This window comes from Poromitra crassiceps (genome assembly GCF_964638095.1).
Source record: "Poromitra crassiceps genome assembly, contig: HAP1_SCAFFOLD_1743, whole genome shotgun sequence".
In the NCBI taxonomy this organism is placed as follows: domain Eukaryota; kingdom Metazoa; phylum Chordata; class Actinopteri; order Beryciformes; family Melamphaidae; genus Poromitra; species Poromitra crassiceps.
In genome coordinates this window covers 7568-24153 of record NW_028150671.1, presented here as the reverse complement: position 1 = coordinate 24153, position 16586 = coordinate 7568, and the positions used below count along the sequence as shown (strand labels likewise).

Sequence of the window (16586 nt, the reverse complement as noted above, 5' to 3'; positions counted from 1 at the left end):
TTCCTAACGATGCCTCTCAGCTGTTCCGACCTGTCATGGCTAATTGCTTATTATTCAAAATGAAATGAAATTCTGCCAGAACCATTTTCTAATAGGCCGAGACCATGCGAAGGCTCCCACTGCATAGCAGTGTATTGTTAGTTGAGCATGGGCATATCCAGACAGAGGTTAGCACCTGTTTACCTGTGGTCCTGGCCTATCAGTCATGCAGCTGCATGTGCAGCCTTCAGCAATGTCTCATAACCAGGAGAATGAGTGGAAAAATAAATAAATAAATAAATGAGACAAAAAAAATTGGAAAGGTTTTTGAAAAACAATACCAATATTTTTGTATTGCAGCTGAAATGTTGTGCCTATATTCAATATCCCCCCACCCTCATTTTCATGCCAAATACATTACAAGTATTCAGTGAAAATGATGGAGAATGATGGTCAACTCTGTAAGACATGATGTGATGTGTTTTTTGCCATTTCCAAACGAGAAAAGAGATCCTCTTTTCCGTGTTGCTTCTGTCTCAGACGAGAGACAGGCAGCAGCTGCCATCGAGGAGCCAAGCCTGACTGAGAGGAGAGAGGGGAGGGGCTGGGTGGAGAGGGGAGGGGCTGGGTGGGGCGGGCAGCACACACACATGCACACAATACACTAGGGCTGCAACTAACGATTATTTTCATAATCGATTAATCTGTCGATTATTTTCTCGATTAATCGATTAGTTGTTGTTTGGTCTATAAAATGTCAGGAAATGGTAGCAAATGACCAAATGATCAGTGTTTCCCAAAGCCTAATATGACACCCTCAAATGTCTTGTTTTGTCCACAACTCAAAGATAATATCAGTTTACTGTCATACAGGAGTAAAGAAACCAGAAAATATTCACATTTAAGAAGCTGGAATCAGATAATTTTGACCTTTTCTCTTAAAATTGTACTCATACTAACGATTAATCGATTATCAAAATAGTTGTCGATTGACTAATCGATTAATCGTTGCAGCTCTACACTACACACACTGAAGGGAAGGCAGCTGAGCCGAGGAATTACCGCAACACGTTAAGAAAGAACGGAGCGATCAAAAGTCTGGTTGTACTTCACTCGAGTTGATGCTGACAATTCATGTCGTCATAAGTGCAATAAATCGTTTGCTAGTAACGGTGGAAACATGAGCAATTTGTCTAAACACTAAAGTGCATCAAATAGGTGCAAACGGAGAAACGCACAGTTTTTGAAAAGCTAGCTCACACAACTTCATCATCCGTCAATAATGCCCCGGTTGCAGTTACCCATGATACACTCGGGAGAACGGCAAAGACATCTTTTCCGCCGAGAAACTCCGCTGGTACATACTCCTGTACTTGTTTGATTGTTGTTATTGAGTCTAATTCTGTGATAACTGCATTTTATGGCTGTTTAAACTCGACGAACGTTGATGTTACTGTTCGAGGCGGACGGCCACGGAAGCAGCTATTACTGTTTTGTTTGCCAGCGCCGTTCCTGATTGGCCGGTTCCGATGTCAACTACTCGACATGTGCCTGATTAGCTAGTGCCCTTTGTAAAAAAAATCTGAAAGCGCCCACCCAGGGCTGGAGGCCAAACGGTCCAGCAGAATAAAACAGAATGTGAGTTCATGTGACCGGATGGTTTACCAGGCTAGGGCTCTAGGACCACCTCAGCCTCATTTTGAGACAGGGACAACCCTGGATCAGCAGAGGGGGTGGAGCAACCACCTGGACTAATGGCCAGTATCTGTCATTTCATTAACGACTAACATCAACCTGATATCTAATCTCTTCAATGTCAATACAACATACAGCACTGGAATCAAATACATGGAGTGTGCGTCACTCACTTGCTCTGGAGCTGAACCCTGTGACCCCAGTTTAAGGACCCGACGTGGTTCTGGACCGCCTCTGCCATGGTGGCCCTGGAAACATACAAGAGACACCACAGTACTGTACCAGACTGCTGTCAGACAACATGCAATCCTGATCACATTCAGGCTAGAGAGAGTGGATCTTCTTAGAAGTATGAGTAAAAACACTTGCTACTAGAATACTGCGCTTGTTGTGTTAACTAAAGCGAGAAATATGTTTCAACGTCGGCCTCAATTTGGGAGCTTGTCGTCGGCAGCTAGACATACAAACTCGAACATCACCTTCACGAGGGCATCCCAGGGGAGTGCCCAGCAAAATGACAGTGTGATTTCAATGACTAAGTTAGCCCAAGGAGAGAATGTAGTCATGCATATATGTGGTCATAGATTTCACTCTATCCCGTTATCTCACCATCTACATTATACAGTATACTTGACCTGTTCATGTCAGCAGTGCCGCTCCTTAGCCGCCAATAGCTTTGATGCCCAGGTATAAATTTCACTTTAGGCACACGATTAATTACTTGGGTGCATTGGCTTAAAAAGGCATCATTAAAAAAAGAGAAAAGGAGCTCCCAAACAAAAGTCTACACACCAGCCAGTTAGGGCATCAAGCCTCAACAAAAGGACATTGAAAAGCTGAAGTAGTAAAATAGATATCATTTTTGATATGAGTTCACTGAGACACACTTTTTTTCCCCCAAATAGTGGGGCAGATAAGCTTGTATATGGAAGGTATTGTGCATTTTATGACTAAAGCATGAAACTTTCAGCATATAATCTACATAGCCAAAGGTTTTAATTCAGACGTAGAAACACTTTCTATCTGACCTCTGGTGACCTTGAGAGGTCATTGAGCTCAGCATTGCATTTTTCAAGTTTGTGCCCCATCACTCTCCATTATAATCTATATAAAAGGGAGCATGTGGGAAGCATGGTGCTGTCTTTGCTCTCTCCAGACCGGCAGAGGGTGGAGCAGCAAACTTATCCAATGTGGCTGCAAGAAAGGGTGTACTACACGCTGCAAGTGCAAACAGGCTGCCCTCAAGTGTACTGCCCTTTGCTCATGCTCAGGAGACTGTTAGGCTTAGAAAGGACACACATGATCATACTGAACTACCGTAAATTCCGGACTATAAGCCGCACCGGAGTATAAGCCGCACCTGCAAAGTTGACTGTTTTTTACATATATAAGCCGCACCGGACTATAAGCCGCGGGTGTTTTAATGGTTTTAATGGGTTTTTTTTTATTTTATTTTATTTTTATTGTGTTTTAATGTTTAATTACTATATGTAAGGGTTCATGCACAGAGGGGATTGTCGGGAAAGAGATGGCTGTTTGAGGAAGCTCCCATTTATTAACACGTTCACTGCCAATGACGTGTTAACACGTTTTCAGAATCCAGCTGTTGACTGCCAACGACGTGTTAACACGTCAAAAAAAATTTTTTTTTTTGACGGTGGGACGTTGATCTAACCCTTTTACGTCTCCTACACCAGAATTGGAGGTATTGAATGTGTATAATCTATTTTACCGACCCACTGAGTGTCGACATGTCTCTCCACAGTAGAAAGAGGCGACCCAAAACTGGAGGGAAAAGCGCGAGGAAGCCGTTCTCATACTGTAAAATTGATGGCGAAAACGCTTTCACTTTCGCGCTGATGCACAGCGGTGGCAACGGTGGGGGGTTCCAAGAATAGATTGGATGCACACTTTGAAACACGCAGCATAAATATGACCAGAATCGCATCAAAGCTCTCAACCAAAACTCCACGAAACGAGCGAGTCCACCCAGACTTCCTCAAACAGCGGCCGCGCAAACAGGCAGCAGCCAGGCAGCAGCAACTTCGTTGTGACACGCCCGCTGGAGAGCCAGGGAGGCAGGAGGAGAACACACACGGAGGGAGGAGTTGGAAGCAGAGGGGGGTTTCCTGCTGTTATGGAGGAAATTACTGTTCAAAACTATTGTTTAGATGTCTGACTCTTACTGATGCCAAAAATGAATGGTTAAAGTGACTGTTCTATCGAATTTCACAAAAAGCCGTTTATCTCTGAATAATTTTTCTGACGCTGAAACCATGCTGTATTCAACTGCTAATGCTTACATAACTACTAACTCTACAAACTAACTCTTTTAGACAGAGAAAGCACACATTCTATTAGTTCTTTTGAGATATTGTGTGTTCACAAAATCTTAGCAGAAAAGAATCCTCGGGTCTTGAAAGATGAGCCAGAATCCTCAAAAAAACCCTCTGGTAGAAGCTAACTACAGTAAAAAAAAAAACGTCTGGCAGTGAATGTGTTAACATTTCAACAAAACAACATAACACAACACCACCTGTGTTGTTTTTTACAGTGCACACAGTGTCCGCGGTGTGGTGAAAAGAGGGCAAGAGAGGAAATTAAAACAGAAGTGGAGTTATAGTTAGAAAGAGTGCTAAAAAAGAGAGATTTTTTTTTTTTTTTGGAAAAAATCCATAGATAAGCCGCACCGTTATATAAGCCGCAGGGGCCAAAAAAGGCCAAAAAACGGGGGGAAAGCCACGGCTTATAGTCCGGAATTTACGGTAATAATGTCATCGTGGTGTGGGTTAAGAGATGCCGACATGACAACACTGTTCAGTCAAATTTAACACAAATTGTGTGAAGTCCACTTTTTTGAGTTGTTTTTGTAAGTAAGTAAGTAATACTTTATTTATATAGCACTTTTCAAATCCATGGATCACAAAGTGCTTTACATACAAGAAATAAAAACAGGTTTATAGCAGGTTCGTTAAAAATTTAGCCAACAGGTACACAAAAGCAGGCTAAAAACGTCAACCGGCAAAAACTGCAACAGGTAAATAACACAACAATAGCATGTGCAGGAACAGCACATAAAACAACAAAAATAAAAACCAATCAGGCAACAAATAAAAAATAAAAAGCAGCGAGTGGGTTACAATTAATAAAAAGCTTGTTTAAATAAATAGGTTTTAAGAAGCGATTTAAAAGTGGACACTGAGTCTGCCAATCTCATACCTAGGGGGAGGCGATTCCACAGTGTCGGCGCTATGGACGAGAAAGCCCGCTCACCTTTTGTTCTGAGTCTGGTTCGGGGGACAATTAACAGTCCTTGGTCCGATGACCTGAGTGGCCTTACTGAATTATATGGCTTCAGGAGTTCAGAGATGTAGCGAGGGGCTAGGCCTCGCAAAGCTTTACAAGTGATTCAAAGTATTTTAAAATAAATCCTCTGTCTCACTGGCAGCCAGTGTAAGGAGGCCAGAATGGAGGAGATGTGAGACCTACGGCTTGTCCTGGTTAAAAGCCTTGCAGCTGCATTTTGGACCAGTTGAAGCCTGGACAAGTTGGCATCGCTGAGGCATGTAAAGAGGGCATTGCAGTAATCAAGGCGTGAGGAAATGAGGGCGTGAATGAGTGTTTCCATATTTTTAGCAGAGGACTGATTTAATTTTTGCAATATTAAGCAGATGAAAGAAGCAGGATTGAACAGTTTTTTTTGTGTGTGTGGTGGGTGTTTCCCCCATTTGTTCATGCTTGGAAAATAAAACACAATTGACATAGCCAAGACTGCTGTTGAAATGTCAGTCTGCTTTCACCTATTAAAGCAATTTGAACATTATCAGTGTGCTCCAGAACTCTCCTTTTTGTTGTTGTATTTTGTTGTCTCTATACTGCCTTTGTGCCTGCTTCATGGTGTATAGAAACACTGGAGAAAGTTTCATGCTTTACTCATAAAATGCGCAATACCTTCCATATACAAGCTTATCTGCCCCCACCCACTATGCTGGTCTGCAATGGTATTATTATCATGCTACAAACTGACACACATGGACACAAGGCGATGGCTGAGAAAATAACTAGCTTTATTAGAACAGAACTGGAATTTTAGCAAAGATATATATACATTATTATAATGGAGAGTGATGGGGCAAAACTTGAAAAATGCAATGCTGAGGTCAATGACCTCTCAAGGTCACCAGATAGAAAGTGTTTCCACGTCTGAAATAAAACCTTGGGGTATGTAGATTATATGCTGAAAGTTTCATGCTTTAGTCATAAAATGCACAATTGGTTTGCTTATCTGCCCCACTAAAAGTCAGAGATGACTTCCTTAAATGTCCTGACTCCTGACCAACAGTCCACAACCGAAAGATTCTCAGTTTACTGTCACAGATCACTAAAGAAACCAGAAAATATTCACATTTAAGAAGTTGGAAGGAGATAATTTTATATAGCCTACTATGCAGTGCTCGATTCCTCGCCCACCCTGCAGCTCGTGCGGGCTCGCATACGCAGCTCAGCCGCTGTGCGGCGTCGCCTGCATCTCGGCTGCTGCGTGGCCTCGCCTGCTCTGCGCTATTGGCATGCACTGTGCACATTTGCCCAATTTCGCATCATTGATGACATCACTCACTGATGACATCACAAATTGCTCAAGTGACCATCACTGATCACATCATGGTGTGCTAGAGTGACATCACCCCGTGCACAATTGCTTAACTCCGCATGTCATAGACATTGTGACATCATCAGTAGTCTCTCCCCAGACTCAAATATTATGTTGAATCGCTGCGCTCCGCATAACAGAGAGAGCTCTGCAGCATGCAGTAACGTAGTGCATCAGCATAAGAACTCTCATGGGACTGGCGTCGAGACTACATCATCAGTGACATCATTACTGACCAAAATCATCACAACTCACACAATGTGGGACAAAAATGGCAGAGAAACAAACAAACAGAACCCACTTACTCCCTTTTATATGATGATTTTATTTTATTTGTTTATTTCTTAAAAATTTGTCTAAATAAGGGGGGGGGGGGCAGTGATTAATTATCTGACTAAGTCCTAGCTACTTGGTCTGTATCTCAGTTCCTGACATTTTGATCAAGTTTTCCCCAGGTAACGTTAATGTTTAGCCATTAAAGATACAAGTTGATGTCATAACTTAGGTCAGTGGTCATAACGTTACCAGTTACATCATTACATATGGTATCCCCTTAAGTTCTCTCTTGTATGGAGAGACCGTCACGCCACACTCCATTCAAAAATGTAAATAATGTTGCTTTGCTTATCGCTACACATTATTTTACTTGGTATACCGGTATGCCATACGCTGGGACACAAGACAGGGATCTGAATGGACGTTGGGTAACGTTGTTTGACTACCTCGCCTTTAGCCTTTGTAAAGCCAGAGAAGACTGAAATATTGTGACTACTATTAAGAAAAGTGAGTCTATTCTTAATTCATGGTTATAGAGGGATCTTTCAATTTTTGGACGTATCTTGATTACTAAAATTGAAACGCTATCTAGGTTTATATACCCAGCCTTTTCACTAGCCATTCCTGACAACTTAATCAAATAAATTAATCAAAAGATTTTCAATTTTATTTGGAGAAATAAAAACCACTATCTTAGAAAAGGTGATACAATAAAACCGTTAGAAGAAGGAGGTCTACATGTGATTGATTGATAAAAACAAACAAACAAAATCGCCTTTAGCCTCAACACGAGACTCTTCGCGTTGAGGCTACCTCGCCTTATCGAACTTAACGTTATTAGCTCACCTTTGAACTTTTAACATAACGAGCCAGGCAATTCTTTATGTGCACGAGAAGAAGCTATGTTCACAGATTTAAATAACATATGTGTTGTTACCTGTCAGGTTTCTTGTCAAATTGTAGGAACAGTTGTTTAGCCCTTTTCCACCGGTGTCTGCCTCTACAGAACATGCTAGTCTGAACGCTACAGAAGGCAGCCATGTTGTTGTTATCAAAGGACCTCACCTGAGTGGTTGGTTGGTGTCTGGTGATTTGCCTGAATGAAATTGGACCACGGTATTTGCCCCCCAAATATGTATATTATAATAATAATAATAATAATAATAATAATAATAATAATAATAATAACAATGATGATGATAATAATAATAATAAATGTTTCCCTAAATGTATTTATGAATGATTGAAAGCTATTTCTTAACTAGCAGCTCACAGACAATTAAAAGAGAGAGGCTTGAATGTGTAACCCTAAGTTTTAGACGTGTGCTCCCCGTCTCTTCAGGCTGTGGGTTCAGTGAATCGGGCTACAGTTACTGTCGGGTTTATTTATTTATTCATCACACATAGCCAAACGGCAAGGGCAAGGGCAGTAGCAGGCTAGCAGGCTAATAGCTCAGCTTTCACATGTGTGTTGACAACAGGAACTCGGTCAGTTGTTCTCCACCTACAACGTTCCCCTGGGATACGAACACCAGGCGGAACCAACATTAATCATCAACATAAAACACTACGACCCAATAATAAATAATAGTACAATTAACAGTAGCAGCGACAACTACATTATAATCAAAATAACAAATTAAAGTGCATTAATAATTACTAGACATAAAACGGTACAAAATAAATCAAACACAATAACATAGATTACAAATGTGTGAACACTTCTCAATGGTGCTGTTTTTCTGGGGGCAACTGCCGGAAACAGCAGTTCATGGTGAAACCATGCCCTCTTTGAACTCCAACTGCTCCTTCATACTTTAAGCTAGACACTCCATTTAAACTTTAAACGAGTCACCACTTTTAGGACTGCATCACCTTAATTCAGCTTTAATTTATCTTTTACTGTTCACAGTTTAAGTTTTATGCTTTTTTCAGCCTTTATAATAGGACCCTATGGAGCCAGCCTTGAGTGTGTCTCACCCTAGCAGGCTGTACTTTTGACTAAATTCACACATTTTAAAACGGCGACAGTTCACACAACTTTAACACTATTATACATCAGACCCTGAGCTACTTCTGCTAACACTCAGTCAAAATATAAGCAATGTGATGTAGCCTATAGTTTTTGAGATATCAACATTTTTTGATACCCCCATCTGCCTTGAACTCCTATGAAAGTTGGTGCCACAATGGATCGGCCGGAGGGACGACTGACTCTGATTGGTCTGAACCAACCAATCATCACTCCTCCCCATACCTCTGTATTCTTCCTGCATTTCACTGTATCACCCAGTGATTGCAGAATCCAAAAATAGAGAAAGCAGAGATTGTGGACTTGGCTGTGGACTATCTTCAAATGTGGACAGACAGGAAGAGCAATGGTTGGTCAATCAAAATAAATGATCAATAGATTGTGAATCATTTCTAAAAACATCCCATTTCTGAAACAACAAATCAGTAGAAGCAATGAAACCAGGGAGGGAATAAGTCTTTCCCTGCTCAGTCCTTCCTCAGTGGGACAGTCTCCTCTTTGATGTCCTCCTTGGAGATGATACAGATCCGAAGAGCGTCTCCAGTGTTCACATCTCTTTCTGTGGCCGAGATGAAGACTTCTTTGACCAGCTGGGTCGTCTTTTCCCGAGTCAGAGGAACGTGCCGCACACCCTCCATGTTCTTCAAACCAATCTGGTTGTCTAGTAGTGGTTGAAGCATGGCACTGGCCGATCCTCCAGCCTTGTAGGTGTCTCTCTGGTAGGAGCCCACCGGGTCAAAACTGTACACTGCTCCCTTGCCCTCCTCATCCAGTCCTCCAATGATGTTAGATATAGTAGGGGAAGAACCTCCTGCCGTACAGGATGGTGGACAACATGGCTCCTATGGTCATTATCTTGTTGTTGGAGTGTTTGTGTTTGTGTTTGTACATCTTTACTCTGGCTTCAATGATTTTAGTCAGGGTCAGAGAGTCACCATGGCAACCACTGCAGCCAATGACAGTGGTGTCTGTCAGCTTGTAGTGACGGCTGTGAATGGAATAGCCTTCACTGAGAGGCGTGTCTGAGGCTACGATGGCAAAGTCTATCCGGCAACAGCAAGGACAGTCCCTCTGTTGAAAGCGTATGGTGAAAACCGTTGCTCTACCGGCACGGTGTAATTATATTCTTTCATCCTCCCGTTATCTCCGTAAACTTGCGTTTGTTCTCACAAAAGCCCAGCAGTGTTCAATTTGGTATATTTACAAAAGGTGGCTGTTCTGTTTGGTGAACCTCCACTTGGTGAACCTCCAGGGGGAGGTGCGCCGCTTCGTGGGCCTGTCTTCAATGGGGAAGAGCTCCCTCAGCGGGCCACGGTGGGCCTTAGTTTTGGCCTCTGTGCTGCTCCTGCAGTTGGAGAAATGAAACCAAGGATGAGATCATGGTGACACTAACAAGAACACTTTAGACACTCAACAATTGAGCCAAGATAGCCTGATAACACACTTCAGACTACACCAAATACATAAAGAAGCTCTGTCTGATGGCATTTATTCGTTTCTGACTCTGGGAAAGTGACAACAACTGTCAAATTATCTAAAACTACACTGTCTCTGAGCTATTAACCAAATCACACACATTTAGACTATACTATGTGATCTCCTATTGATAACTAATGTAAAATGTCATCTTTTTTCCCTCTGATTCACTGAGCCTCCCGTGAAACTGCTTGGAGTCCCCCTGGGGAGGCCCACCTCCCACTTTGAAAACCTCTGTATTCGAGTGTTCTCTTGGAGTAAGTTTCTGTCCCATTTCAAAAGTCACATTGTTCCAGACCTTAACTCCCTGACTGGATTTAAAGATTTGGGGTCAGAGTTCAATATAATTGTTAGCTAAGCCAGAGGTTCTCAAATGTTTTTCTGCCAAGGACCACTTACAAGATAGAAAATATACCGGGGACCCCCTCATTCTGATTTGTGATTTTGGGCTAAGCTTGTTTCCACGGTAACGCGCTTGACTTTTAAATTGATAGGTTTGTTAGATTAGAATATAATCAATAAACAATTTTAGATTTAAAGCATACCATATTTTCGTTGAACTATGAAGCTTTTGTAAAAAGAAAAAAAAATATATATATATATATATATCTTTTCCTGGAAACTTTTCACGGACCACCTGGCAAAGTGCCACGGACCCCTGGGGGTCTCCGGACCCCCATTTGAGAACCACTGAGCTAAGCTATATCACGTTATGGCTGAAGAATAGCTATACTTCAACGACAACAATTTCAGATCACAAAAGTTCAGATCATTTATAATATGGAATCCCCCTTGATAGGGCCAAAAGTATCCACAAGTATGATGGAAAATAAATGGTAATGTAGTCAAGTTAAAATAAGGGCATCATATGAAGCAGGAAATGTTTGATCTTAGTCTAAACAACTTGCAGTTAAGACTCATATTTAAAATACAGAATATATGCAATATTTATTTATGTTGTATGGAGATGGAAAAAAGAATGGTGGATGAATGGCTCTGGTGCGTATGCCTAAACAGGAAGTGGGTGTGACTTTGTCTCTATTCTTTATGGACTAAAAAAACGGGAGGGGAGGCAATTACACTTTTTGTAGGTCTTACATTACCTTGTGGCGTTATGCTGCTCCAGCTTCTTCTCTACGTCCACCTTGTTCTCGTGATTCTCCTTGTTCTCTAGGTTGCGATCGATCTCACGACGCAGCTCTGAAATCTGCACAACACCAAAAAGGACAGATGGCTTAGTGTGAGAGTATTACAGACATAACACAGAATAATAGCGAAGGCGCAGCAGGCTCAGGCCTTATCACAGCAAACTATATTTGCTGCAGTGATCAATCAAGCTGCAGGCTAGGTTATTGTCTAAATTGTTCTAATGTCAACAATGAGTGAAATGAGTTGTGTTGTGTTAAACTCACCTGTTTTTCTGTTTCTCTGGAGAGTTGAGTGTACCCTGTGATGTATTTCAGAGCTTTTTCCTTCAAAGAGCTGATCTCATCGTCGTTCTCCTTCAACTCCCAAGACAGCATCTGTTTTGAAGTGAGCTCATGATTAGCAACTGGTCAATCAAACATACTTTAAATACTGTTCAATAACAAAATAAAGGTTGTTGTCTCCATCTACCTTGTTCTGGTATTTGGCCTCCTCCAGTGCTTTTGTCAACTTCTCATTGACCTCATTTGCCTGGATGAGCCCTTCATATAGCTCCATATTGTTGGCCTCCAATCGGCTAAGCTCGCTCTGCTTCTTAGCACAAACACAGAATACATCAAGAAGAAAAACACATTAGCATCTTATCAATATCAGCAAGTATGTTTAGTGACACAGCTTTCATTGGTCATTGCTCATTAGGGCCCTACAGTGGTTTTCTCCTCCAGAGGTGACTGGACAGGACTACCTCATCAAATTACTCAGTAAAGTCATGCAGGGCTTAGCCCTGGGGTTGAGATGGTCCACAAGATACTTCTTCAGGATAGGGATGTAGCTTCAGTATTTCCATCTCTTTTTCTGTGAGCATGTGTCTTATAGGACGAATCAGCGTGACGTCACTTGCCACCCAGAAATGCGGAACGGCAGTTATTCGTATGAGTTGTTTGTATTCAATGTGTGTTTCTCATGTTTCAAAGCAGTACCAACCTGTGCTTTCAAAGTCTGCCTCAAAAGGTTCTCCTCATTGAGATGTTTCTCAGCCTCTAGCGAGCGTTGCAGGTCAGCCACCTATTATTGACAATCAACAATGAAGTAGTTGGAGATATGCACAAGAGAGAAATGTCAAACTTCAAAGTGTGTTGTGTTCAGTGGGGACTGTGTGTGTGAGATCACGCTCACCTGTGCCTTGTAATCCTCGATCTCTTCAGCATGCTCCTGCTCATTTGTATTCAACAGGTCCTGCCAGTCTTGGATCTCCTGGCACAGCAGGGCTGACTGCTCAGAGCCTGTGTTGTCAGACACAAGTGGGGCGGTGAGAAAGCGGTCCATTCCCAAAGACCAACAGTTTTGTGGGTTGTCATCCGCCACGTCCAGGAGTCTGTCGTCCTCGTCATCGTTCAGAGAGCAGGTGCTCAGACACACAAGGCTGTCATCAGAAATCTCCATGGGCTGCATGGGAGGCGGGGAGAGCTGGACAGGGAGGAACACAAGTGGGTTGGACTCAGACAAAAAAACCTTCTGGACCCGGGTCACAACTTTGTGACCTTTTGAGATTTTCTCCCCAATTGACTGTGCTTTGCCAATTTTCCCTGCTGTTCCAGTCGTTACTCCACCCCCCTCTGCCAATCGAGGAAGAGTTGTAGACTAGCACATGCTTCCTCCTATACATGTGGGGGCGCTTCTTTTCACCCGACAGCCGGCAGGACATAGCACGTGGGAGGATCACGCTATCCCCCCCAGTTCCTCTCCCCCCCAAACAGGCGCCCCAACCGACCAGAGGAGGCATCAGTGCAGTGACTAGGACTCATAACCCACAGGCTTCCCCGGCTTCCCACCCGCAGACACGGCCAATTGTGTCTGTATGAAGGTCTGGACTGGAACATACACATATTCTGGACCCGGGTATGTACAAAGATGGATGGCGGTAAAGATATCAACCAATCTGAAAACTTTGAATGAATCCCCTCCTATTTGACAGCGATACTGTATGTATAATCTGCTGGCTATTGTAAATCCAGCTGTTTCCAGTACCCCGTGTGAGTATGTAATGTGTTGCTTCCTGATTTGCAAAAAAAAGAGTCTTGTACATTTATTGTACTTGGTGATAAAATGTGATTCTTATTTCTCCCTGTGAAGGCAGGTCAAAAGGTGTGTGTGTGTGTGTGTGTGTGTGTGTGTGTGTGTGTGTGTGTGTGTGTGTGTGTGTGTGTGTGTGTGCGTGCGTGCGTGCGAGAGAGCGTTCCCTCACCTCCAGATTGAGTGCCCGTTTCTCGAACTCATTGATGCACTTTGTGATGATGTTGGGGAGGTCATCAATGACGTAGCTACCTTTCAGCTTCTTATGGCTACACTGGATGGCTAGCCTCTTGAGGCAGTCCTTATGGCACGACATTGAACACTGTAGTGTGAACACATGAAGAAGAATGACAGGTTTTTAGGCAATCACCGGAAAGTATTTTGAAAGTGCGTGCATGCATGCAGTGCTGAACGATAAAAACACTTTTAATGAAATAAATAAATATCTCTCGGAGCAGTCATCTCTCCAAGAGACATGATGTAAAGTCCTCTTACCTCCTCGCACTTGGCCCCGTCGAACAAACGGATGTACTCGTCACACAGCCAGCACTGATCACGGGTCCACAGCTTCTTCAGGTGGTGCGTCTGGGCAGCTGTGGACAGGCCGATGCCCCGGAAAGGTCCGGTGGAAACCACACCGTCAGACTCGTTGTCGTTGATATCTAGAAACGACAAACAAACCACTATTATAGCACAGACGATTCAGTGGCAGTCATTTTTTTTTAGAATTCCACCAGACATCATTAAAGAATAGAATACTTGTAGTTTCAAATGAGGCCACGCTCCCGAAGGTTCATATTTCCACTGTATTTTTGTTTGCCCAGGTTATTAATGATTTCTGGGCCAAAGTGTGTAAAGAATTTGATACCATATTTGGGGGGAAATTGACCCTTGACCCTATCTCCTGCATTCTGGGACTACATACGGCAGCATTATACCTTGTCTCCTCTTCATTGAAGCTGCTCAATGTCCTTCTTTATAGTGCAAGAAGACGTGTTCTTCTTCAGTGGATCTCAGACTCAGCCCCAACAGTTTCACAGTGGATTCGGAGTGTTATGGAACTTCTCCCGGAAGCTATCAGCTTTTGGCTCAAGGCCATTCAATTTTTTTTTCAAATCTGGAAAACCTTTCTGGACGATATTGGAGAGGATAGGGCCCAGGCCCTTCGGAGTGGTCTCTACGGACTAGCATGGAGGGACATATGTATCTAGGTAATAACATGTAATAAGCCTTTATCTATTTATTATTATATCTAAATACCCCTGCTATACCTATTTCTACAGCATTAACCTTCTGCCTGCTGTAGGTGCTCTGTGTGTTTGTTTTTTCCCTTTCTGTTTTGCTTATTTTTGTGGAGATTGTGTGTGTTGTGTTGTGGGTGAGTTGGAACATAGGGCATATTCTGTTCTCCCATTCAACACTAACTGTTTATCCCTCTGCTAACTGAAAACTGAATAAACACATACTTATAAAAAGAAAGTAGGCCACGCTCCCAACCTTTATCTCTGCATTCTCATTATGTTGAGGGCAACTTTTGTCCCCACTGTCTAAAAAATGGGGGCATTAACCAAATCTTCCCAGCAATAGGAAAAAAGTAATTAGTGCATAAAGTTGCTAAAGCACGCTGTGAACAACAGGTCTGTTTGTGTGTGTTTTTCATCATCTTCTTCTGGCAACTAGGGGCTGAGTGTGTGTTAGAGATGGAGATTTACATTAATTGAATGAAAATAAAATGATCAGAATTACAGTTGCACCAAGTGAAATAGTTCCAATGTATGCAAGTTACAACTTAAATCTTACACCTACCCCTAGCTAGATGTAAAGTCCTCTGTAAAATTGTAAAATAGCAGTTTTGGCACGGTTTGTAACGCCGGCGTTACGTTTCTGATTTTTTGCTGTTTATTTGTCATTTATGTGATTAATTAGGTAGTTAATTCTGAACAATGCTGTTCATGCTACATACCAAATTAACCGGCTGAATCTTGCGCATCGAACCATGTCTTCCTTTTTCAGATCAGATCAACACAGCAGAAGTTATAGCTGTCTTTGTACAAAGACAAAGACAACATTTCAGATTATTTGGCTTTTTCAAATGACTTTTTATAATGGCTTTTTGGAAATCCGCCTAGGTATCTCCCTACAAAAACCACTGCCAAATACTCATGTTTTGGTATTTTTTCATCTTCTTTGAGTTGGGATGTGATAAGGCCTGTGGCTATGTCTCCATTGGGTTTCTAGCCATAAATACAACAACCACAGGTAACTGTTTACACTGTAAAAGTGTTTTTTATTCTAGGCGAGAATCAACCACTGTGTTTGAGCTGGTGTTACTCAGGGTGAGTAACACATAGAGTCATTCTGACACTTGGAACAGAAACTTCAAAGTCTTACCTTTCAGAAATGGTCAGGCAGTTGTCTGTAACCCTAGCGGTTCAGCCACAGTAAGCATTTTAGTTTGGGTATGTCGTTTTCACCATTTTCTTCAGAAATAGGCCCCTTTAGAAGGGGTTGTAACTTGGCACCATGGCGCATTGTTTTGAAATGCCATATTACTGGACGATGAGGACGTTTGGTGATTAACGTTATTGTAGCCGTTAATAGCTGTCTAACATCCATATTGATACTGCAAAGTGCAGTTGTTGTAGCCTACAAAACGGCGTTTTAAAAACAATAAACACGATGACACAAATAGCCAACGACGTTATTTTCTGAGGATCCTAACGTTTTATACGCAAAAGTAACTGTTTAAAATGATATACTAATTGTCTGGGTACTAAACATGACCGGTGACCTCCAGGCCAGGGGGTCTGTCCTGGCTCATCGAGGCCGACTTTGGTGCATACAATCCGGGTAGCCTACAGCTGAGGTGACCTCGGTGGGGATGAGAACACCTAGCTGATTGACGCAGTTACTGATGGACACAAGTCCCCAACGCGAGGCTAACGTTACTCAACTCGCTGAGCTTTACAGTACCATCTTCTACAGCAGTCCAACCCAGACTTTAAAATTGCATTGACATCTACAGCTAGTTCTAATGTTGTGGTAACGTTAGCTGGCTGCATTCACCTTGCAGTTCCAACTTAGCTAACGCTGGCTAGAACAGCTAAGCTAACGCCGTTGCGTTAAATCTCGTTAGCTAGCTGCATATACAATCGTTTGAATGTGTTTTGTTTCAATAAAGATTTTTCAAATGGTTCACCTGTCTCTGACTCCTGCAGGGTGGTTCGTCCAGCCTGGAAGAAACGACGAAACTTGATT

At 42.4% G+C, this 16586-nt stretch overlaps 1 pseudogene across 1 annotated transcript; it reads right to left on the bottom strand.

Annotated features, from left to right (window-relative positions):
• Nucleotides 1-9100: 9100 nt before the first annotated feature.
• On the bottom strand, nt 9101-9766 carry LOC310772019 (proteasome subunit beta type-1 pseudogene; annotated as a pseudogene). The gene has a single exon. The product of its transcript is annotated as a proteasome subunit beta type-1 pseudogene (transcript).
• Between the last annotated feature and the right edge of the window lie 6820 nt (nt 9767-16586).